The 23,838-nt window shown below is 32.9% G+C and overlaps 1 protein-coding gene across 3 annotated transcripts in view; it reads left to right on the plus strand.

Moving 5' to 3' along the window:
* tiam1a (TIAM Rac1 associated GEF 1a) overlaps positions 1–23,838 on the plus strand; it is an 88,009-nt gene that overhangs the window by 18,077 nt on the left and 46,094 nt on the right. The window contains exon 1 of one of the 3 annotated variants that reach the window (XM_051121856.1): positions 2,989–3,179. The exons of the other annotated variants lie outside the window; for them this stretch is intronic. The gene's annotated coding sequence lies outside the window, so the exon portion shown is untranslated. Of the gene's footprint in view, positions 1–2,988; positions 3,180–23,838 lie in introns of those variants that run through there. 3 annotated transcript variants of the gene reach the window in all.

Below are 23,838 nucleotides of genomic sequence, written 5' to 3' on the forward strand. Positions count from 1 at the left end.
AACTTGGTGGGTGTTCGTGGCCCTAAAGGTCTGTGAGAAATTCGTAAGAAATCGACCAACGGGGGGAGATATTGCATTTTACAACATAAATGTTTGTATATAGTTTTTCCAAACATGCACGTGCTATTCTTATCATATGATAGACCTCCTCATTCTGAACAACTTTGCATTCTATCAATCAAATCGTTTAAATGATTGAGAAGATTGCAAAAAAAAAAAAAAACTATTTTTGTGAACTAGTCCTAGTTTTTTCGCTCATTTAAAAAAAAAAAAACACTGCAGTACAAATCTCTGCAATCTCTAGGTCAATAATTATCCAAAAAAAAAAAAGTTTAAATTTACCTTTTGGGAAGCTAAAATGGGGTTGTTTAGAAAAAGGGCCTGTAAATGCAAGTTTTAGGCCAATCAGACCACAGCTGGTGCTATAACAGTCATCAACTTTAAACATCATATTTCTATGGCAACTGACCTGTATTTTTCAAAATAAAAAATTAAATCATTCATTTAGGTGGTTACAGGATTGGTAAATAATATGAAATGTCTTTAAATGCCTTAAAGCACTTGAACCCCAGCAATCTCTGCTTGCAGCTAAATTAACTATTTTTTTATGTTTTGGAAGATCAGTCATCAAAGCTTGGTAAATATTGGTCACAGACATAGAGATTTACTTTACCATTATTGTAAAATTAAGAGCGCGCTATTATGTGGTCTTTGTTTTTCATTCTAATAAGAGATTTTGAGTCTGTGTAAAGCCTATGTCAAATTTAAAAATGTAGTTGATTTTAAATATTTTCTTTCTTTCTCTCTTTCTCCTCCCCTTCATCCAGCACGTCACTACAGGCGTAGGTTTTGTCATACTCACTGATCTGTGTGAAATGCTCTAAATCTGTCCCTCCCAATCATGAGAATCTTAGCCACACAGCTACCCTCATCTTAAGCCTGACCAGAGAAACTTTTACCAGAATTACAACCAGACTGACGCCTGTGTTTGTTACTATTTACTTGTCTCTAAGCCTGTGACTGTGGAACTGTGTATATCTGCTTGTGCAAATCTATAAAGCTTCAAACAAACTCTCTCCGTACTGTGACACAAAAGCATGAAGAAGTTGGTTCTGTGGCAACCTGTAGAGAAAACACTCAAGGAATGCACATGCATGCATACACCTATGGTTTCTATTCACTAGGTTTATAAGCACTAGTTACTCATTGACCAGCGTTTACAGTGGGGTCTCTGAAATAATAATACTAGTTCTTTGTGCAGCGGCGGCTCCCAGCAGCTTGCCGTGGGTTAAATCCCTGAACTAGGATCAGTGTGGAGAACCCACAACTAGGATCAGTGTGGAGTTTCCCACGCCCCCCTCTCCCACTGATATACTAGCCAGAGGCGGATATGACCCGCAACATTGCACAACATCTCTGTTTTCAACCATAAATTCACAGAAAAACAAGGAAGGTTTCTCTCTATAGGCCTGATCTGTAATGTGTGTCATGGACGGACTAGACAGCTTTCATTTTACACAAATGAAAATGAGGTTTTGAGGGAGAAGTTTATTTAGAAGTTTTGTAAATCATAGTGTTCATTGTTCATCAATCTGACAAGAACATGGGCTGCATATTATATTTGACATGGGAATATTTTATTGGCATTTTTTAAACATAATTTTCCCAAGCATCATTACACACACGCACAAAACAACTTTTGTATGCAGTTTTTACTGAAAGTATAGTTTGTTTTATATTTTATATTTAATTATGTTGTAATGAACCAGTATTAGAAAAAAAAATGTTTGACTTATATGCCTTTTTATTTTATTTTGTTTTGTTTTTTATTGTATTTTTCACATACCACAACATAATGTGATTTTTTTTTTTTTTTTTTTTGCTTTTTATTTTACTTATTTACTTGATATTTTATATTATTTTACTCAAATAATACCACTATTTTGTATTTAATTTAATTTAATTTTATTTTATTTAATTTTTCACATACCACAACATAATGTGTGTGAATTGTATTTTACTTTTTATTTTACTTAATTACTTTTTATTGAATATTAATTAACTTAGATAATATCACAATTCGTTTTATTTTATTTTATTTTATTATTTTATTCTACTTTATTTTATTTTATTTATTATTTTATTTATTATTTTTCACATACCACAACATAATGTGTGTGAATTGTAATTTACTTTTTATTTTACTTATTTACTTTTTATTTTATATTATTTAACTCAGAAAATATCACAATGCATTTTATTGTATTTTATTTATTTTTTATTTCATTTTATTTTATTTTATTTTATTTTACTTTATTTTATTATTTTTCACAATGCACAAAATAATGTGTGAACTGTATTTTCCTTTTTATTTTCCTTTTTTACTTTTTATTTTATATTATTTAACTCATATATCACAATAATAACATCACAATGCATTTTATTTTATTTGATTTTATTATTTGATTTTTCTCACAGACCACAATATGTGTGAATTGTTTTAGTTTTTTATTTTACTTATTTTACTTTTTATTTTATATTATATAATACATTTTAATGTATTTGTAATAATATAAAGTGAAACTTTTTTTAATTTTTATTAATTGCATTTAAATAGTTTCAAGGTTTTTTATACTTTACAGTAAAATAATTTAATGTATGATATACTTCTATTATGTTGTAGTATTATGTATGTATGTGCCTGTGTGGGTCTTGTGTACACAAGTATGTTATCTTAGGAGCTCACAGGCAAGCAATTTAAAAGGAAACGGGGTGTCTCAAAGCTTAGGGGCAAAGACCCGGGCTGCGTGCTGGCAGATACTGTTGATCCAGAGGAGGTGAAATGAGAGAGAAAAAGAGGGGGAAGAGCGAGAACGGGGGAGGTGAGAAGGAGAGGGGGAGGAGAAGCAAATGGAGAAACGGGGAGGGTTGTGCAAATGGATGAGAAAGAGAGCGAGAGAGCGCGCGCACACACCCCTTTCTGCGCTCTCAGCGGACAGACTCATCCTCACATGGTTGGAGTGAGTGTGTTGTGGAGTTCTGATAGACATAGAGAGACACAGAGACGTGCAGGATTACATCCAACACTTGAAGGAGACATTACCTGTATGAACTAACCATCCACTGATGTTTGGATACTTTACTGAGGAACAAAAACGGACCTAGGATTTACCTCTGAGGTATGCCACACTACTAACTGTTTTTCAGAGGTGTCTTTGCTATTGGACATTTATGTCTGTCCGTTGGACTTTCTCTGGGTCCCCTGGGACTGTGCTCAAGTGGACGGCTGACAGTGATAAATGCCACACTGCTTGTTTAATAAGGTTTACTCGCCATAGAGGCTTTGAAAGTGTCCTGTGTGCCTTTGTTGGACAATCAATATGCCTTGTGTGTTTAAGTGTGTATGTAGGGAAGTCTCAAAAACAAATGGCTCTGTGGTCGTAAAAACTCCACATCCAAACAGAAATGTTTGGAAGCCAAAGAGGAGGATCCGTCAGTGTATTTTCTGTCTCACATGCTGCCTTTGTGTGTGCGTGTGAATTTTCTCACTGCACGGAGTAAATCTTCCAAGTTTGCTCTTTGTTTTTGCTGCTCTGTCACAAATTATCTTCAGTATTAACATTTGTGTAAGTAGAAAACTCGAGTGACAGCATACTTTAGTTTTTTGTGCGTAAGAGTCTGTCTGAAATGTTCTGCAGCCTTGTTAAGTTACCTCATGAATAATGTGCCTCATTTAAAAGTTTAACTGTAAACCACCAGAGCCGCTCCAGGATAGTTCAGTGTGTGTTTTTGTGTAGGAGTGTGTGTATGTGTGTGTGTGTGTAGTCTACAGTTCTCTGGAATGCGATTCATTGTAATGAGAAGACTAAAAAAGCAGCTTAGCTGAGATTCTAAGGAAAGATACAAAGGGAAACAGCAAAGTGAAATGTAAATAAGATGAAAATGATATATATAGACGCTTAAGCAAGATATAGAAAGACCTAGATGCGGTGGACCACTAATATTTACACCGGTCTGTCTGGTTTTGGGGGGTCACTGATGCGGGTCTCAGCTGTTCGCAGTCAGACAGAGATGGCACACAGGGTGCTAGATTCCTTGGTCGCCTGAGGTCTCCCAGCGGTCTAGTGGCTTTATGAATGAATTACCGTAGAGTGCGCTGTGGAGGAACTCGGACGGACCAAACAAAGACTCCTGCATACTTCGGTCTAGGAGCAAACACAGCAAACAATGAGCTAGACTCTTCCTACACCGTCATATCACTGACTTCCCCCTCAGAATAAGGCTGGACACAGACTACCTGTCTGCTTTAAGAGCTCATATCTGGACTTTATCATGCGCGTCTCTGTCTTGCTCCCATCATACGTTGTTTAATCTACGGATTAGACTCAATAAACACACTTCTTCCTTTAAAACGGTTATCACACAGTCAGATTGATTTCCTAGTTGTTTAAGTCAATTTAGCCTAGTAGTTTGAGTCAATAAGTAACAGACAGAATGTCAAAAGCATATAGTGTAACATAAAACACAGGAGATTCAATGGCAATTGCAGATTTTGCAGCAGTTGCTGATTGTTCGAGTGAAACAGGACGTGTGTGTTCACGCATGAGTGTGTGTTAGTATTTTGGTCTAATAAGATACTACATTTCTACAGCAGTGTGTTTGCACATGTATATGAAGGTTTAGAAAGGCAATCATGATGTTTAGCTTTGTGCTGTAAGTGTGTTAAGTGGAACTAAGTAGCAGAATGGCTTCTATGCGACCCTCAGGGCATTTCTTCCTTCTTCTGGCCCACTGGAGCAGAGGGCATCAGGGTGAAACGTGGGGGGTAGAGAAGCTATATGCATGTGGGGGGTAGGAAATACGGCTTAAATGGGTCACAGCACTGCCACAGCATGTTTAAAGTATACATTAACGAAGCTAATGAAAGAGATGAGAAGATAAAGAGAGCAAGGCGAGGTTTAAAAGTGTCTGAATGAAAAGGTGCACTGTTTAAAAGTTTGGTTTTTGAAAGGAATTAATACTTTCAGTCAGCAAGGACGCATTAAATGGATCAGAAGTGGAAAATGACAAACAGTGAAACTTTCAGCAAGATAGAAATAGACGTTAAAGCTATTTTTTTTTTACCTATGGGGTACCTCAAGGCTCTGTTTTAGGGCCTTTTTTGTTTTTTATATGTGTAAGCCTGGACCACAAAACCAGTAATAGGATCAGTTTGTTAAACATAAAATAAATAAATAAGCTTTCCGCTATGTGTGGTTTGTTAGGATAGGACAATATTTGAATATCTGGAATCTGTGGGTGCAAAAAAATATTGGAAATATTGAGAAAATCTCTTTTAGGTTTTTAAAATGACATTAGCAATTCATATTACTAATCTAAAATTAAGTTTTGATATATTTATGGTAGGAAATGTACAAAATATCTTCATGGAACATGATCTTTACTTAAAATCCTAAAGATTTTTGGCATTAAAGAAAAATTTATAATTTTGACCCATACAATGTGTTTTTGGCTGTTGCTATAAATATGCCCGTGCTACTTAAGACTGGTTTTGTGGTCCAGGGTCACGTATAAGCTCTTTTGAGTAGATCTGTTGTTTAGAAACATTGTATAGACATTAATCACAGCCGTGATTAGTTTCTGTAGCACTTGTGTTTGATCTCTTCCAAAGATGTTAGAACTTTTTTCCCCAGGTGTTTATCTCTAAACTTGCTACGGATACTCTAAAGTAGTTTCGTACCGTTTTTCAAGCAGCGATCAAACACACACAGACATTGTTCTCACAGACAGCTCATGAATGCATATAACCTAGAAACCAAATGACAGAATGGATCAAACAAAATGCATAAGCATTATGGATTATCTGTGACATTGTGGCCTCTGTAAACCCATCAGGAACGTTCTGTATTGTATGAGATATTGTAATCCTCATGTTGGATGCGTATGTGCGAGACCTGACAGATATTCCCCGTCGTCTCTTGCTAATGTCTGTTTCTTAATGCAGCGTGTCCTCCGTTCATTCAGCGTGTCCTCCTCTTTCAATATTAGCACTTGACTGGTTGTTTAAGCGTAGACCCACAGGAGGTGATGAGGAGGGGGTAATGGGAGAATAAAATGAATTAGAAACATATATTTGTGGCTTGTTCTACAAATTCAATGTGTGAGAGCAGTTTTGAGGTCTCAGAAGAATACCAAAACATTTATGATGTTAGCTTCTGTCCTATAAGGTCACAATATCTGACCTTTTACCTTTAACTTCTATTAAAGGAACTTTATTTTAAGAAATGTTTTTGTTTTTCCAAGACTTCAAGTTGTTTATAGGCACATGCCTACAGTAAGGGTGTGTCTGTGTCAATGAGTCTTGCTGACGTTTGCATATGTCATGCTTTTTAATAATGGCTACAAGAGGCATCTCCTCTTGTCTAAATCCTGTAGAACCAGAAAAATAACATTTTTAACCCGAAGGCAGGAAGACACATGCACAAATGCACTGTTTCAGAACTCCCTTTCCATAAGGAAGTAAATCCTGCAAAGCCTAAAGAAAAACCAAGTGGTGGTGCAAGTTTGGATATGGAAAACATGTGCATGTGTGTGTTTAAACTCTAGTAAGGTGATCTCAGGAATTTGTGAATGGACTGTCAACACCTAGATCAAGTATTTTTGAGTCAAACAACTATTTATTGAGGAAAACTGGTTAAAATTGACCATTTAAATTTACCTGTCACAACAAAGGCCTTGATCTGATACATTTCAGATCACTTTAATCTTTGAAGATCTTTAGACCACAAGCCTGTTGAGACGGGCCACACAGCTGCAGGCAAACCACAGATTACTTACTCATTCGCTTAACGACTTTAGTGAGACGATTGACAAGAATAATGTTGAAGAAAGAGAGATGGCAGAAATAGAAAAGAGAGGGTGGGGGGTTGATGGGAAGTAATCATGTGAACTGAAGAAATAAAAGAGACACTCAGTTTTTAAAAGGACACTTCACCCAAAAGTGACAATTCTGTTATCAGTTTCTCACCTCATGTTATTCCAAACCTGTATGACTTAAATTTGTCTGGAGATCACAAAAGAAGATCTCACCAAAAGCTTTCGTATGGCTTGAGAAGTTTTTTTCTAGTCAGTGTGGATCTTGACCAGGGTTGCCAGGTTTTCACAACAAAACCCACCCAACTGCGACTCAAAACTATTGGGTTCCCCTGGTACATTTTGCATCGCAGGCGCTAAATATCACATTATTTGGGTCGCTTCAACCTGCGGACATGAATAACAACTCGTGGTAACAGTGTACAAGTAGCCCAATTCCGCTGGAAAATTGCAGACTTGGCAACACCAATCTTGACAGTCATGGGCTTCATTGACTTTCATTGTATTAAAAAGTTTTCAGTGTAAGTTATGACAGAATTTATTTTATTTTAGGTGAACTATCCCTTTAATGCTACTTAATCAAACTTGTTCTCTTCTGTCTGCGACTAACATCCTTTCAGTCAGAGCACAAAAGAGACTTCCCTTCAGCACGGGTCATCAGGGAGAAAAGATTGGCTCTCTCAATATCTTCCACTGACCTGGAAGAGATCTGATCTTAGTCTGAAAGGAGTGACTGCTGTTGCATGCTGGTCTATTTTACTTTCCAAATTAGCTTTCTTTTAAGCAGAGACCTGAGTGTCTTCATTCTTGCCTTGTGGCATGCGGGTGCAGGTTTTGTTGAGCCTCTTCCGCTTGTTTGGCACAGAGGAGAGGTTGTGTGGATAAAAGCAGGCTCTTGCTTTCAGCAAAAGCTTTTTCTGTGATTCCAGCTCGGTGCAGCGCAAATGCACAGGCTGTGAAGCTTCACCGTAGCTTTTACATACAGCAGGGTCAGAGGATTACAATAATGTGAAATCACACAAACTTGCTGCCTGAGGCACAATGGTCCGGTTCGAAAAAGATTACACTCTTCGTAGTGAGATGCACGTTTTTCGTTTTGTTAGCTTGATGGTGCAAGTCCTCCAGGCAATGTGATGTTAAAAATATCACAGATGCTATCTCTGAGTCTTAGCTTTAATACTTATATATAGCTACACAAGAACTAGAACTAATTCTACATATTCTGCTGTAGAACTGAATTTGTTTTGAGGTTCGGTAAAGGTTGCTGAACCAAAAGTCATGTCATAATTATTACTTTAGCACATTTAAAAAACAAGAAAATGTTTGCCAAAGTGCTATTCAAAGTAGAAATAGTAGGTTTTGACTCATTATTCCCTGTGGGGTACCTCAAGGCTCTGTTTCGGGGCCTTTTTTGACTTCTATATATAAGCTCTTTTGAAAGGGTCTGTTGGTTAGAAATATAACACTGTATACTTTTGTTATGCAAATAATACTTAGCTTTATATATCACAATATCAGTTGACGGTTCTGCATTTTAATCTCTCTAAAAAAAAAAAACAGGAAGGGTGGCTATGTTTTAGTTTATGCCGTCTCTACTGTATATTGCTTGGCCGTTCTTATGTAAATGTGGACAGTCATATGTTAATGTTCTTATAGATAAGAATATTAGTACTGAAATGGTTTGTGTGGACTGGGAAGGGAACTTTGTGTTTTTGAATGTTACATACAGTTATACTTTCGTTGTACATTAAATGCTTTGATATGATGCTATGAGTACAAACGTCTAAATTTGTTTTCCCCCATTAGGTTCAGTCAAGGTTGTTGAACCAAAGGTCAAGTCAAAATTATTACTTTAGCACATTTAAAAATGATAAATGATTGCCAAAGTGCTGTTCAAAGTAGAAATAGTAGGTTTTGACTCATTATTGTCTGTGGGGTACCTCAAGGCTCTATGTTGGGGCCTATTTTGTTTTCTATATATAAGCTGTTTTGAGAAGATCTGTTGTTTAGAAACATAACATTGCATACTGTTGTTATGAAAACAAAGATTTGCTCTATATATCGTGACATTAATTGACAGTTCTGCCTTACAATCCCTATTAAAATCATTAAAAGTTGGGCAACTAATTTTTAGTTTATGCTATCTCGACTGTATACAGCATCACCGTTTATATGTAAATGCTGGCAGTCATATGTTAATGTTCTCATAGATAGAGTATTAGTGCTGAAATGGTTTGTGTGGACTGGGAAGGGAACTTTGTGTTTTTGAATGTTACATACAGTTGTACTTCTGTTGTATATGAAGTGCTTAAATATGATGCTATCAGTACAAACTTCTTAATTTGTTTTCCCCCGTGAGGTTCAGTCAAGGTTGTTGAACCAAAAATCAAGTCACAATTATTACATTAGCACATTTAAAAACAACAAATGTTTGCCAAAGTGCTGTTCAAAGTAGAAATATTAGGTTGTAACTCATTATTACCTGTGGGGTACCTCAAGGCTCTGTTTTAGGGCATTTTTTGTTTTCTATACATATGCTCTTTTAAGAGGATCTGTTGTTTAGAAACATAACATTGCGTACTATTGTTATGCAAACAATGCATAGCTCTATACATCGAACATTTTTGTTGTATATGAATTGCTTAGATATGATCCTATCAAAACAAACTTCTGTTAAATGAATTGCTGGATTTTGGCAGAATGAGCAGCCTTCTCATTAGCAGTCTGGTAAAGTGTGTTCACTGCTGACGCACTTTGATGAGACACCTTCTGTGGGACATGACAGCCTGCTGAGGGGGAGAAAGTGAGAACTGCAGTGTATATGGTTGGGTATGTGAGTGTGAGTGGTTTTTGGCCGTGTACTGGCGGTATGTGTGTGAGATGGAGGTGATTTTTAGAGGATCGGTTGGTCAGCAGTAAGTCTCGCTCTGAATTGAGCCTAAATAGTGTCTGGCACTGATGTGGTAATGGGGTATTGATCTGTAGTGGTTTGGCCGATAGCGTGCGTGTGCCTCAGAAATAGCTCTATTGTGTCTCTGGTAAAAGGCTGTTTCACTAGCACACATACACGCACAAAATATCATGATGAAGAGATAACATTCATAGCCTTCCAACCGTGTAGAAATCATCCAGCGCTGAGATATAGCTTTACTTCACCCATAACCACAAACCAGTATATGTTCATGGGTGGCATGGACAGTTCCTGTAAAGTTAGTTCTACTTCTTGTCAAAGCAGAAGAGAGTGTAACAATATAGCAAATTTAACCTTATTTTTGCAATTAAACAATATAAGAATATCCAATATAATATATAAAGAAAAACTTTTTATTTGTTATTTTATTTTATATTTTATTTTTATTTTGTGCTTTTGTTTTGTTTTTTTGACTACCATTCCAAAATCAGCCATATTTTTTATGTTGCACTGAACTTGGTTTTGTTTTGTTTTTTGTTTCTTGATTGCCATTACAAAATGATCCATATTTTTTATTATGTTGGACTGCATCTGGTTTTGTTTTGTTTTTTTTTTTTTTTACCTGTCATTACTTTTTTCTTGTTTTGTTTGTTTTTTTTTTACCTGTCATTACATTTTTTTTTTTTTTTTTTTTTGCTTTGTTTTTTTTTTAACTGTCATTACAAAATTAGCCTTATTTTTATTATGTTGGACTGGACTTGTTTCTTTGTTTTGTTTCTTAACTGTCATAAAAAATGAGCCATATTTTTTATTATATTGCACATTTTTTGTTGTTGTTGTTTTTTGTTTTTGACTGCCATTACAAAATTAGCCATATTTTATTATGTTGCACTGGACATGGTTTTGTTTTTTTTATTATTTTTGTTTTTTGACTGACATTACAAAATTAGCCATATTTTGTATTATGTTGCATGGCATTTGGTTTTGTTTTGTTTTGTTTTGTTTCTTAACTTTCATTACAAAATAAGCCATATTTATATTGCGTTGGACTGGACTGGTTTTGTTTTGTTTTGTTTCTTGACTGCCATCACAAAATTAGCCACATTTTTATTATGTTGCTCTGGACTTGTTTTTTTGTTTTGTTTTGTTTTGTTTTGTTTTGTTTTGTTTTGTTTTGTTTTTTGACTGCCATTACAAAATTTCCATATTCCATATTATTCATATTTTTATTATGTTGGACTGGACTTGGTTTTGTTTAGTTTTTTACCTATCATTACATTTTGTTTGTTTGTTTTAACTGTCATTACAAAATTAGCCTTATTTGTATTACGTTGTACTGGACTTGTCTCTTTGTTTTGTTTCTTGCCTGTCATAAAAAAAAATTAGCCATATTTTTTATTATATTGCACAGAACTTGTTTTTTTTTTTTTTTTTTTTTTTTTTTTTTTTTTTTACTGCCATTACAAAATTAGCCGTATTTTTATTATGTTGCACTGGACATGGTTTTGTTTTTTTATTATTTTTGTTTCTTGACTGACATTACAAAATTACAAAATAAGCCATATTTATAGTGCATTGGATTGGACTGGTTTTGTTTTGTTTGGTTTCTTGACTGCCATTACAAAATTAGACACATTTTTATTATGTTGCACTGTTTTGTTTTGTTTTGTTTTGTTTTATCTTGTTTCGTTTTGTTTATTGACTGCCATTACAAAATTAACCATATTTTCATTATGTTGCACTGGACTTGGTGTTTTATTTTTTGTTTTGTTTTGTTTTGTTTCTGCATTTGACTGGTCTTGTTTCATTTCGTTTCTTGACTGCCAATACAAAATTAGCTATATTTTTATTATATTGCACAGGACTTGATTTCGTTTTGTTTTTGATCAGATCTCTCTTGGCTTTATCCAGCAGTACTGGTTAGCTTTTGACTTTTAATTTGACTTTAAAATGAGATAGAGATACATCAAAAAAAAAAAAAAAAAAGAAGGAAACGACTGAATAGCCTGAAAGCTATTATTCTAAAGAGCTTTCTTTCTGTCTTTGCTTTTGTAGTTTGTCTGTCTCTCTTCTGTTTGTGTGTGACATTCCTGTCCTTTCAGGTCCTGTAGCAAAAGCTTAAGTCTTTCAACTCCCTGCCCTTTTTCCCCTCTCCCTTCATTTCTTGAAGGAGCACTTTGTTTGTGAGGTTCTGCTTGTTGACGCAGGTGCAAAAATGTGAAGCAAGAGAATAAGAGAGTGGAAGAATAAGAGAATGACGGAATCCCAGCACTCAAGATTACCCCTCCTTCCTAAATGAAGTCTCTTAAGGTCCTAAAAAATAGCTTGAGGTCTTATGAACACACTCATTTCCTCTCTCCAGGCCTGTCAGGGCTTGTGGGTTGTTCTCATCAGCTGTGGAAGTTTCTGTCCGTTGGTCTCAGGTGTGCTGAGGAAGGGCTGTAGTGCACCGGTGTGGCTTTCAGCGCCTCCTCCACCCCTCTTTTCCTTTCCACTGGGGCTTCCTGCCAGACGAGAAGAGCTGTTGGCTTCGAGCCAAAATCTTATCCTACCTCTCATTCACTGTCAGCAGCAGGAATCCCAAACCTATGAGTGCGTGTGCTCGTTCTGGATGTGTGAACTGCCAGCATTTGTGGCCATTCTCTCACACAACACTTGACACAAGATACCCATGTGCGCGCTGAGAATTTGTTCAGGCTGAGCTGGCCACGGTACTACAGACTGGACATAAAGATAACTGATCTTTACAGCTCTTTCCACTCTGAGATACGATTTTGCTGGCCTTGCAGTCAGCGATTTTTCAGGCATGTTGCACTGTGGTGCTCATATGGAAAATGGAGGTTTAAATCTGACTACAACACACTCTCTGTTGTGTCTATAATAAAAAGCGTCAAAGGAGAGATTCAGACAAGCAGCTAAAGTCAGATTTTCCTCGTCAGATTTTTACACACCTTATCCATTTGGATGTAGATTTTTTTTATGTATTATAGTGAATATGTTTTGTTTCTTATCTGTCATTACAAAATGAGTCTTATATTTTGTTGCAACTTGGTTTTGTTTTTTTGGTGGGGGTTTTTTCCCCCTGTTTTTGTTTTTTTGTTGTTGTTTTAGTGGTTTTGTTTTGTGTTTTTTTTGTGTGGTTTTGTTTTGTGTTTTTTGTGTGGTTTTGTTATTTTTTTTTTTTTTTTTTTTTTGTTTAGTTTTTTTGTGGTTTGTGGTTTTTTTTGTTAGTTTTTTGTTGTTTTGTTTTGTTTTTGTGAGTTTTTTGTTTGTTTTTGTGTGTTTTTTTTTTTTTTTTTTTTTTTTTTTTTTTGTTTTGCGTGTTTTTTTGTGTGTGGATTTGTTTTGTTTTGTTTTTGTAGTTTTGGTTTTTTTTGTGATTTTGGTTTTGTCTTTTAGATTTTTTTTGTTTTTGTGAGGTTTTGTTTGTTTGTCTTCTGTGGATTTGTTTTGTTTTTGTGGTTTTGTTTGGGTTTTTTGTTGTTTTAGTGGTTTTGTTTTGTGGTTTTTGTGGTTTTGTTTTTGATGTTGTTTTGTGTGGTTTTGTTTTGTGTTTTTGTTTGTTTTGGTGGTTTTTTTTGTTCGTTTTTGTGTGGTTTTGTGTTTTTGTTTGTTTTAGTGTTTTTTGTTCGTTTTTTGTGGTCTTGTTTCTGTGAGGTTTTTTGTGGTTTTCGTGATTTTGTTTGAGTTTTTTGCTGTTTTGTGTGTTTTTTTGTGTGGATTTGTTTTGTTTTTTGTGTTTTTGTTTTGTTTTGTTTTTTTGGCTTTGTTTTGTGTTTAGTGTTTTTGTGAAGTTTTTGTAATGTTTTGTTTTTGTTTTTTTGTGGTTTTGTTTTGGGTTTTTGTGACGTTTTGTTTTTTCTTTGTTTGTTTTTTGTTTGTTTGTTTTTTTAGTTTTGTTTTGTTAAATTTCTCATTACAAAGTTAACCTTATTTGTATATTGCAAGCTGTTTTATTTAACTTTTTTATTTAATAATTTTATTTTACATTTATTAATTTCATTTTATAAAATATATATATTTTTAACCCTGTTTTATTTGCAATGGATCAGTATTTTCTCTTCTTTTATTTGAGAAATGCACCTCGGTCTAAACTACCAGATTCAGATCTAATGTAGTTTTTCATTAATCAGTACATGACATGTATGTAACATCACACATAAGTGTCTGCAGCTGTGTCTAAATCCATTTTCACTCCCTCTTTCCCCAATTAATGAATTGTGGAATTCACAGGTGTAGGAAATACTAAAAGACTGGCACAGCATATGTATGGTTGCATAAAATTGCCTATGACATGTATGTTGTCTCATACGCCTCATATTTATCATAATGAGAGAAGAGAACACAGCAGCATCCAGACATGCTCATCCGCATTCATCCTTTTGTCTCTTGCCCTCTCGATTTCTCTCTCTCTCTTTTTCCCCCAGACTGGCACTCTTTGTTCAAGCGTGTCATTGGAAGTGTGTAAATCGTGAGCCCTTCAGCCAAACATTTTTCCCCTCTGATCAGTGAGAGGACCCATCTGCAGTCCTCCTCCTCCTCCTCTTCTCCTCTTCCTGCATGTCATCACTCCATTTTCCCCAGACAGAGGACACAAATTAGCCCCATTTACACTCCATTTCCCCCAACTTCACTGCCTCTAACCTGATAATGACTGGTGCATCTAGATGAATTAGGATGATGGCGATGAATTGTGTGCGGGTGTGGAACATCAGGATATAGACACGAGTGTGACCATAATGATGAATCTCACATACACCTGAAAAAATAAAGCAATAAGCTGTGAGAGGCCATGCGTTACAGTGATTTCAGTGGGTAAGCGGTGATGTGATGTGAAGTGGAGGTAAAATCACTGTAACACATGGTCTCAAGTGACTTACTGCTTTGTATGAAATGTCAGCACCAGCATAATGATTAAAAAACACAGGTGTTCCATTAATACTGTTTACTGTTGCCAAGCAACATAGCAAGTCGCATTAATATAGAATGTGTGGTCAGGTGTATTAAAAAGTTTAGTGAACATGGCTCATCCAATCAGAATTTAATAAATAGCACTCATATTTATTTACATAGCACTTTATAACAATTTCAGTTTCAGCTATGAACAAGCTCTACAGTAGACAATCGTGTCATTATTCAGAAAAATTTGCACTAAATCAGCACAAGTATCAGAATTAGGAGCTTAAGAATGTAATAGAGAAAAATGGAATAGAATAAAATAAAAATAAATCCAAAAGATATATAAAATAAAATAAAAATCTAATAAATAAATATAAAATTATAAAATAGGTTAAAAAAAGGTTAAATAAATAATACAGCTGGCAACATAAAAGTAAGGTTAATTTTGGAATAAGAAATATAACAAAACAAAAAGTCCAGTGCAACATAAGAAAAAAATATGGCTAATTTTGCGAGGACATTGAAATTAAATGAAAATAAATGAAATAGTTTTTATGTCTATCTGAACACTTTTGGTCGAAAGCCCTATTAAATCAATTTTAATAAAATAAAATAAATAGTTTTTATGAATATCTCAGCACTTTTGGTTGAAAGTCCAGGAATATAATAAAACTCAAAAAACAAAACCACAAAAACAAAACAAATCCATACACAGAAATGAAAAGAATAAAATAAAAATCAATGCAAAAAAAATAATAAAATAAAATGAAATAAAATATAAATAATACATTTCAAATAATAAAAATATAAAATAAAAAGGTTAAATAAATGATACAACTTGCAGCATTAAAATAAAATAAAATAATAAAATAATAAAATAAAATAAATAGTTTAAAGAATATCTTAGCACTTTTGGTTGAAAGCCCAAGACTATAATAGAGGAAAATTAAATTGAATAAAATAAAAATAAGTCTAAAAAATTAATTGAATAAATAAATAAATAAATAAAATAAAAATATAATTAATACATTTCAAATAATAATAATAAATAAATAAATAAAATAAAATAAATTGTTTTTATGAATATCTCAGCACTTTTGGTTGAAAGCCCAGGAATATAATAAAGGAAAAATTAATAGAATAAAATAAAAATCAATCCAAAAAAAATTATCAAATAAAACAAAATATAATAAATACATTTAAAATAATAAAAAAATAAAATACAAAGGTTAAATAATACAATTTGCAGCATTAAAATAAAATAAAATAAAATAAATAGTTTTTATGAGTATCTTAGCACTTTTGGTTGAAAGCTCAAGAATATAATAGAGGAAAATTGAATCGAATAAAATAAAAATCAATCCAAAAATGTATAAAATAAAATCTAAAATAAAATAAAATAAAATAAAATAAAATACTTTTTATGAATATCTCAGCACTTTTGGTTGAAAGCCCAAGAATATAATGGAGGAAAATAAAATAAAACAAATCAAAAAATAAAATAAAATGTAAAATAAAATAAATGGTTTTTATGAATATCTCAGCACTTTTGCTTTAAAGCTTTGCACATAACTTTTTTACTGCGACACTATCAACAAAAGCACAGATCAGAGAGATGAACGTGACTTCAGACTTTGAGAGAAAGTGTTTTTGGGTCCCCTGAGAGTCTATATGTGCTCCCCGCAGTCAGGCATGGTTAGCTTATTTTACAGACGTAATTATGGAACAGCAGACTCCGTCTCCCCCTCAGAGAGGTTTAAATGGGTTGAATGAGAGCAGCAGACAAGATATGCTAAGCTCTGTGTTGGAGATGGGAAAGCCTTTGAGGAGCATACAGGATGGCCGCTGCACTTAAAGAGGGAGACACGGTAGGCTCTCGATAGGGCTAGTCCTGATCCAACTTCATCCGCAGGTCAGCAGCCTTCTGAAAAAGAAAGATTTGAAAGGTCCCCCCAAGGATTTTAAGAGAAACTCAGCCACAGATATACTATTATTTGATGTCAACCTGAGGTTTACAATTGTAGATTACAGTACGCATGTGAACCAATCCCTGAACCTTACAGACTTTGATGTCAAACTGTGTGAAATTTTTACACACCTGATCCACTGGAATGTGGTTTAAAATCCAGTAGGATTTTTTATGTATTGCAATGAGTATTATTTTATTTTATTTTAAATGTTAATTTTTTTATTATATTTTATTTTTATGTTATTTGTTTTTTAGTTTATATTTTATTTTATTTTATTTATTTTTTTATTTACAGTGTGCATGTAAACCAATCCCTATACCTTTTTTTTTTGCCTTGCAGACTTTGTTGTCAAACTGTGTAAAATTTTTACACACCTCATCCACTGGAATGTGGTTTAAAATCCAATAGGATTTTTTATGTATTCCAGTGATTTTTTATTATATTTTAATTTAAATTTTCATTTTTTTATTCTATTTTATTTTTATTTTTAGCTTATAGTTTATAGTTTATTTTATTTTTCATTTATTTTATTTTATTTTTTATTTTATATTTTGTTTTATTTTTCATTTGATTTATTCTGTTATTTTATTTTATTTTAATTTAATTTAATTTAATTTTATTTAATTTTATTTTATTTTTTATTTTATTTACAATGCACACGTAAACCAATCCCTGAACCTTTTTTTCATACATACTTTGAATTACTTTATTTTCACTTTATTTTATCCACTTGAATGTTGTTTAAAATTCAATAAGATTTTTTATGTATTGCAATTAATTTTTATTTTATTTTATTTGTAATTTTATATATTTTTTTTTTTTTTTAGTTTATATTTTATTTTTTATTTCATTTACAGTGCACAAACCAATCCCTAAACCTTTTTTCATACAGACTTTGATGTCTAGATTTTTATTTTAATTACTTTATTTTTCATGTATTTTTTATTTTATTTATATTTATTTTATAATTGATTTATTTTATTTAAAAGTTTTTTTTTAAACAACAATTATTATTTTTTATCCACTTTAATGTGATTTAAAATCCAATACGATTTTTTTTATGTATTGCAGTGAATTGTTTTTTTTTTTTTTTTTTTTTTTTTTTTTCAATTTTATTATTTTATTTTATATTAAATCTTACAATTTAATTTATTATAAAGTACCATTATTTGATGTCAACCTGAAATCAAACAGTATGGGATGTTTTTATTTTATTCTATTTTATTTTTTAATTTAATAATTTTATATTTATATTTATATAATAATTTTAAATAATTTTTAATTTTATATTCTTTTTTTAAACTACCATTATTATTTTTAGACACTGATCCACTTGAACGTAGTTTAAAATCCATCTGGATTTTTTTAATTGCAATGAATTTTTCTTTTCTTTTATTCTATTTTATTTATTTATTTATTTATTTTGGATTTATTTTATTTTATTTACTTTATTTATTTATTTATTTATTTATTTTAATTAATTCTATTTTATTTTATTTTGAATTTTACGATTTATTTTACTTTAAACTACCATTACTTGATGGCAACCTGGAGTCAAACTGATCAGTATGGGATGTCACTCTGGTATATTATCAGTCTGTCTTCTTTGTTCTTTCATCATCACTCTATCATTAACACGTCTGAAAGGCACAGATAACGTGGCATTCCAGGTCATGGTGCATTATTGAACAAAAGAGAGGAAACCGGTCTGGTGGTCCCAGAGGAAACAGCCACAATCCTCCTCCACTCTGACTGGTGGCAGACAGATTATCTATGAAGTCACATTTATAGATAAAAATCTATGAGCAACATTTTTTTAGGTCTAGCACAATGCTCACTCCAGGTGCATGTTACCTGTGAAAAATTAGTCACATTTTTATTTTTGACCATATTTGTTCTTGTGCTCTTTTAAAAGAAGCAATCAAAATAATAACATAAAAGATGATAATGCCACAGTAGAAACCAAGATGGACTGTCTGAGGTAGACGGGGGGTTCAGACGCACTGGTGGTCTGCGTTTAAAGCATCATCCTCTCATTACGGTTTCATTGAGCTCTGCGGAGCACAGACACGGTCGAGAGCCTGAGGACATAGGGGGGAGTCCTGTCACTTCATTTGGACTAATGGACAGTTCATATCTCCCGTCCTTTGAAGATATTTAGAACTAGTCCTATGGAAATGGTTACATGCTGAAGGCCATACAATAGGACTTCCTTTTGTCTGCCATTGGAGAAATGTTCAGTTGAGTTTTTGTAGTTTGACATGAACGATAGGTTTTGGACTGTTGGATGTTGAATATGAGAAAGGTGTTCAAAATCAGAAAAATGCTTGACTTTGTGGGCTTCATGACACTGTTATGAATAGGATAGAGGTGACAAGAAAGAATGAGGAGCAGAGGGGGGATGGTGACAGGAAATGACCCCAGCTGGTCTCGGGTGAGCCGTATGGAAGTGCCACAATTTTAATAGCAATGCATTCAAAATTGTATTATTTTTAAATTATAAGCAGTGTACATATTCACTACTCTTCAGTTTTGTTTAATTTATTATTATTTTATTATTATTATATTATATTATATTAACATATTAATAAATATAAATATATTATCAAGTCTTAAAATTTGTAATAAACTTTTACTATTATTTTAAAATACTATAATATAATAATACCTACATTATTATATTATATTAATAAATATATAAATTAATAAATATAAATATATTATCAAGACTTAACATTTTTATAAACTTTTACTATTATTTTAAAATAATAATATAATATAATATAATATAATTATATTATATTATATTATATATAAACATTATCAAGACTTGTTTTTCAACAATATTTCCCTGCTGTAATACTATTTTTATTATATATTAATTATATTTATATTATATATTAATAAATGGTCGCAACATTTTAAATTAAATAAAGAAGATTACAGAAAATATAAATATATTATCAAGAAAAAAATAAAAAATTTACCTAAAATTTAAAAGAAACTTTTACTATTATTTTACAGTTAGTGTACAATTATAATATAATATAATATTATTATATTATTACAAACTTTATCAAGACATATATTCAACATTATTTCCTGCCATAATATATTTTTTTTATTATTATGTTATATATTAATAAATGGTAATAATATTTTCATTGAATACAGGAAAATATAGATTAATATAAATATATTATGAAGACCTAAAAATTGAAATAAACTTTTACTATTATTTTAATATAATAAAATATTACAGCAGGAAATAATGTCTTGATGAAGTTTATAATATAATATAGTATAATATAATATAATATAATATAATTTTTATAATATAATATCTATATGATATGATATAATATTATATTATATTATTATAAACTTTATCAATACATGTTATTCAATATATTTTCCTGTTGACGAAATGGACCCCATTATATTATATTATATTATATTATATTATTAGATTAAAATATTTTATTATAATTTATTATATTATAAACATATTTTATTTTATTTTATTTTAAACTTTATCAAGACATGTTATTCATCATATTTTCCTGTTGAAGAAATGGACCCTTGCCAATATTGTCATGTTGCACTGATGTAAATCTTTCTAGGTGCTTGTTTTTCTTTCTCTTTCCTTGGAAAAAAGATGTTAATTTTTCCATCCTGGTTTGTATAACGTTCCCATGCATTGATACAAGTAACAAAACTATGTGAATACTTCAGTACCTATAGGGATAAGCTTCTCATGAAGTCTCCTGTTTAAACTCTTAACCCCTCTCACTGTCAGACTCTGTCTTGTTCTCTTCACTCCTTTTTCTTTTCCATTATTCCTAAGGGTGTTTCATCACAGCTTTCAAGTCCCTCTCATCTCAAGCTAAGTTGGTCATTCCCTGTCAGGAATTCATAGAAAAATGCGAGAAATGAGGAGAGTCGCTCATGGGCAGGGTGGATTTCAAATTGCTCAGGGTTTCGGGTATTGTTTAAAGAGACACACACCAATTAGCAGTGAATGTGGATGGACTATTAGAGGGATCTTAAATTGGTTTCCCAGGCACAAAGAAAAAGGTCAACACTATTACAGCAGAAATAAATTTATGGAGCTCCCGTGAAACACCCGATGGGATTTTTAGCATCAGCACTGTTTGGAAAATGACCTGCTGAGTTTTCATCTCAAGTTCAGTTCAGCAAGTTTTAGTAAAATAGTTCTTAGGTGTGTTGACTAAGCAGAATTACACTTGTTATGAACAGAGCAGAGGAGTGGAGGGGAAGTGAGAGAGAATGTTTTTCCCTTGTTCAAACAACGTGGTTAAAGAATAAAAGAGAACGAATAAATGAAGTGCACCTATAGATCACACCACACAAAAGAAAAAGAACAAAGATGTCAGCGACTTAAGAGAAGGAGACACTATTATCTAATACCTGAGAAGTTTGTGTGTGTATGTGTGTGTGTGTGATAAATATTTGTTTTCACGGCACAGCCACTGTCATTTCTTGAATATGTGGACATCAAAACATGTAAAAAAAACTCAGAGCGTGAGTTAAAAGTTTGTGTGTGTATGTGTGTGTGTGTGTGTGTGTGTGTGTGTGGTTGGGTGTTGGTGGGAAGTGTGTCTGGGTGGGGACTGTGTTAAGAGTGTGAAATATTTGGTGGCCGTTGTGACAGGAACCAACAAGTTGCTTCCTCTCCATTGCAAGTCAGTCAGAAGAGGCTTGGTGACTGTAAATATAAACAAAACAAAGCGATTCATTTTTGTGCTAGTGACATTCTATACTATTTTGGTATTGATTCTACTCACGGTTCCATGACGGCATTTACACAGAAACGGTGACCACGAAATTCATCAGAAACCTCTTATGTATAATTCAAATATCAAATAACTGGTCATGATTTTTTCATAATCACATGCTGTTGGTATAGCTAGCAATATGAGCTGGGTGAATATGAGGCAATAGTAGTTCAAATAAAGTATCAGAAATGATACTTATTGATCAAAACTTTTAAAATACATAATGTATTTTAAACAATAGAGCTAACATCACGCATTAGGGTGCCAACGGCCTGATGATTGTTTTTACACTTTACTATGTGATCTAATTATTCTTTAATATTGACTAAACAACATTTAAATCAAATGTCCACTTAATCTTTAATATTTGTCCGTTTTCACGGCACAGCCACTGTCATTTCTTGAATATGTGGACATTAAAACGTGTAAAAAACTCAGAGCGTGAGTTAAACTTTTATTTTGAAATCGCGATGAACGTTTAGTAATTTGTGACCCTGGACCACAAAAGCAGTCATACGTGTCAATTTTCCAAAATTGAGCTTTATACATCATCTGAAAGCTGAATAAATAAGCTTTCCATCAATGTATGGTTTGTTAGGATAGAACAATATTTGGCTGAGATACAACTATTTCAGTATATGGAATCTGAGGGTGCAAAAAAATCAAAATATTGGGAAAATCGCCTTTAAAGTTGTCCAAATTAAGTTCTTTGCAATGTATATTACTAATCAAAAATTACGTTTTAATATTTACATTAGGAAATTTACAAAATATCTTCATGGAACATGATCTTTACTTAATTTCCTAATGATTTTTGGCATAAAAGAAAAATCTATAATTTTGACCCATACACTGTATTTTTGGCTATTGCTACAAATATACCCCAGCGACTTAAGACTGGTTTTGTGGTCCAGGGTCATATTTGAGAAAGACAGTGCTGTATTCTCCTGTGTTTGTGTAGGTTTATAAATGTTTTACTTTACAAATCCGATGAAATGGCACACTGCATTCTCAGATGAACGTTATAATAAACCCAGCTCATAGTAATATGAATTTTAAGACGCTCCACACATGTAAATGATAAGAGCTTGTGTTCAGTTCACATTTACAGTGAACGGAGCTGCTCTGACATCCATGTAAATAATTAAAGCGCATATATTAAGCTTGCATCGCAGATTTTTTTATTTAAATCGTAACGTATGTGAATTCACAATAGCATTATACTTTATTATGATTTTAAAATGGGTTCAATATGCCATGCAGTGGCACCAAATGTAAACAATGCTACTGAACTGAGCGCAACTCAAAGATTTTTGTTATTATTGCTGTTGAAAATGGTAAATTATTGTCATGTTTTGGGCTGTATAATTGGTCAAACCGGGAGAAACATTTGGAGTACTATAGACCGCCAAACGTTATAACAAATCTGGGAGAAGAGTGCAAAAACTGTCTGAGGAACCGCATTTGTGTTTGGTCAAACTGAACTAGGATTTACAGTGCAAGGATCTTGACAACATTCATGTTTGTTCTTGTCATTTCCGGTCAGGAAAGGTGAAATATTAAGCTAATTACTGCTTGTACGTATCTTTACCACCTATTACCTTTAGTTTGTCAAAACATTGTACCCTTTCCTGCTTTCTAAGCCATGGTTTAGACAGCATAAATTAGCAGAACAATGTATTCAGTAGTACATTAACTGTGCAATCCATGCTGTTGTTTACATCAAAGTATCGCCAGTATGGCCACCCATCCTGGTACCTGACCAAATTTTGACGTAAGTGTAAACCCTCTATAAAGTGTTTCATAGATTCTCATTCGTGGAATGTGCCACTTCCGGTATTTTGCCAGTTACTCAACACAACTTTTCCAAAAATATTGGCATATTTGCAACTGCGGTTGCTACTGAGATGACTTTCAGGAAAGCGCTGCAATGTTCACAAAATAGGTTCATTCTATATCATCAAAACAAACTAAAATAGAATATGTTGTAAACATATGATACTATATGGCCCAACACTAGTATCCTTGTGGTAATCAGTCAGCAGAGACAGACAAAGACAGTGTGGGCAGTGATTATTCTTGTGTCTTTGTCTGCGCCATCTCAATTATACTAACAAGAGTAGATTGTGCACATGCAAAATTACAGATTCCATCTGAGGGAACAATGGAGCATTTCTAATCCAGTCTCTCCTGTGCTCATTCGCTCTCTTTCTGTCTGTCTGGGTGTGCAGTTAAAAGCCCCGTAGTCTTGCTCAACTCTGTGCAGCAGTGCTGGGCTTTGGGGAGATTTTAAACCTTGCTCTTTGCCCCAGGCCTTAAAGACAAGCAGCAGAAACAAAAAGACTAAGTATCGGACTAATGGGAGCGGGTTTAGGGAACGAGAATA

The sequence above is a fragment of the Labeo rohita genome, chromosome 10, assembly GCF_022985175.1.
Source record: "Labeo rohita strain BAU-BD-2019 chromosome 10, IGBB_LRoh.1.0, whole genome shotgun sequence".
In the NCBI taxonomy this organism is placed as follows: domain Eukaryota; kingdom Metazoa; phylum Chordata; class Actinopteri; order Cypriniformes; family Cyprinidae; genus Labeo; species Labeo rohita.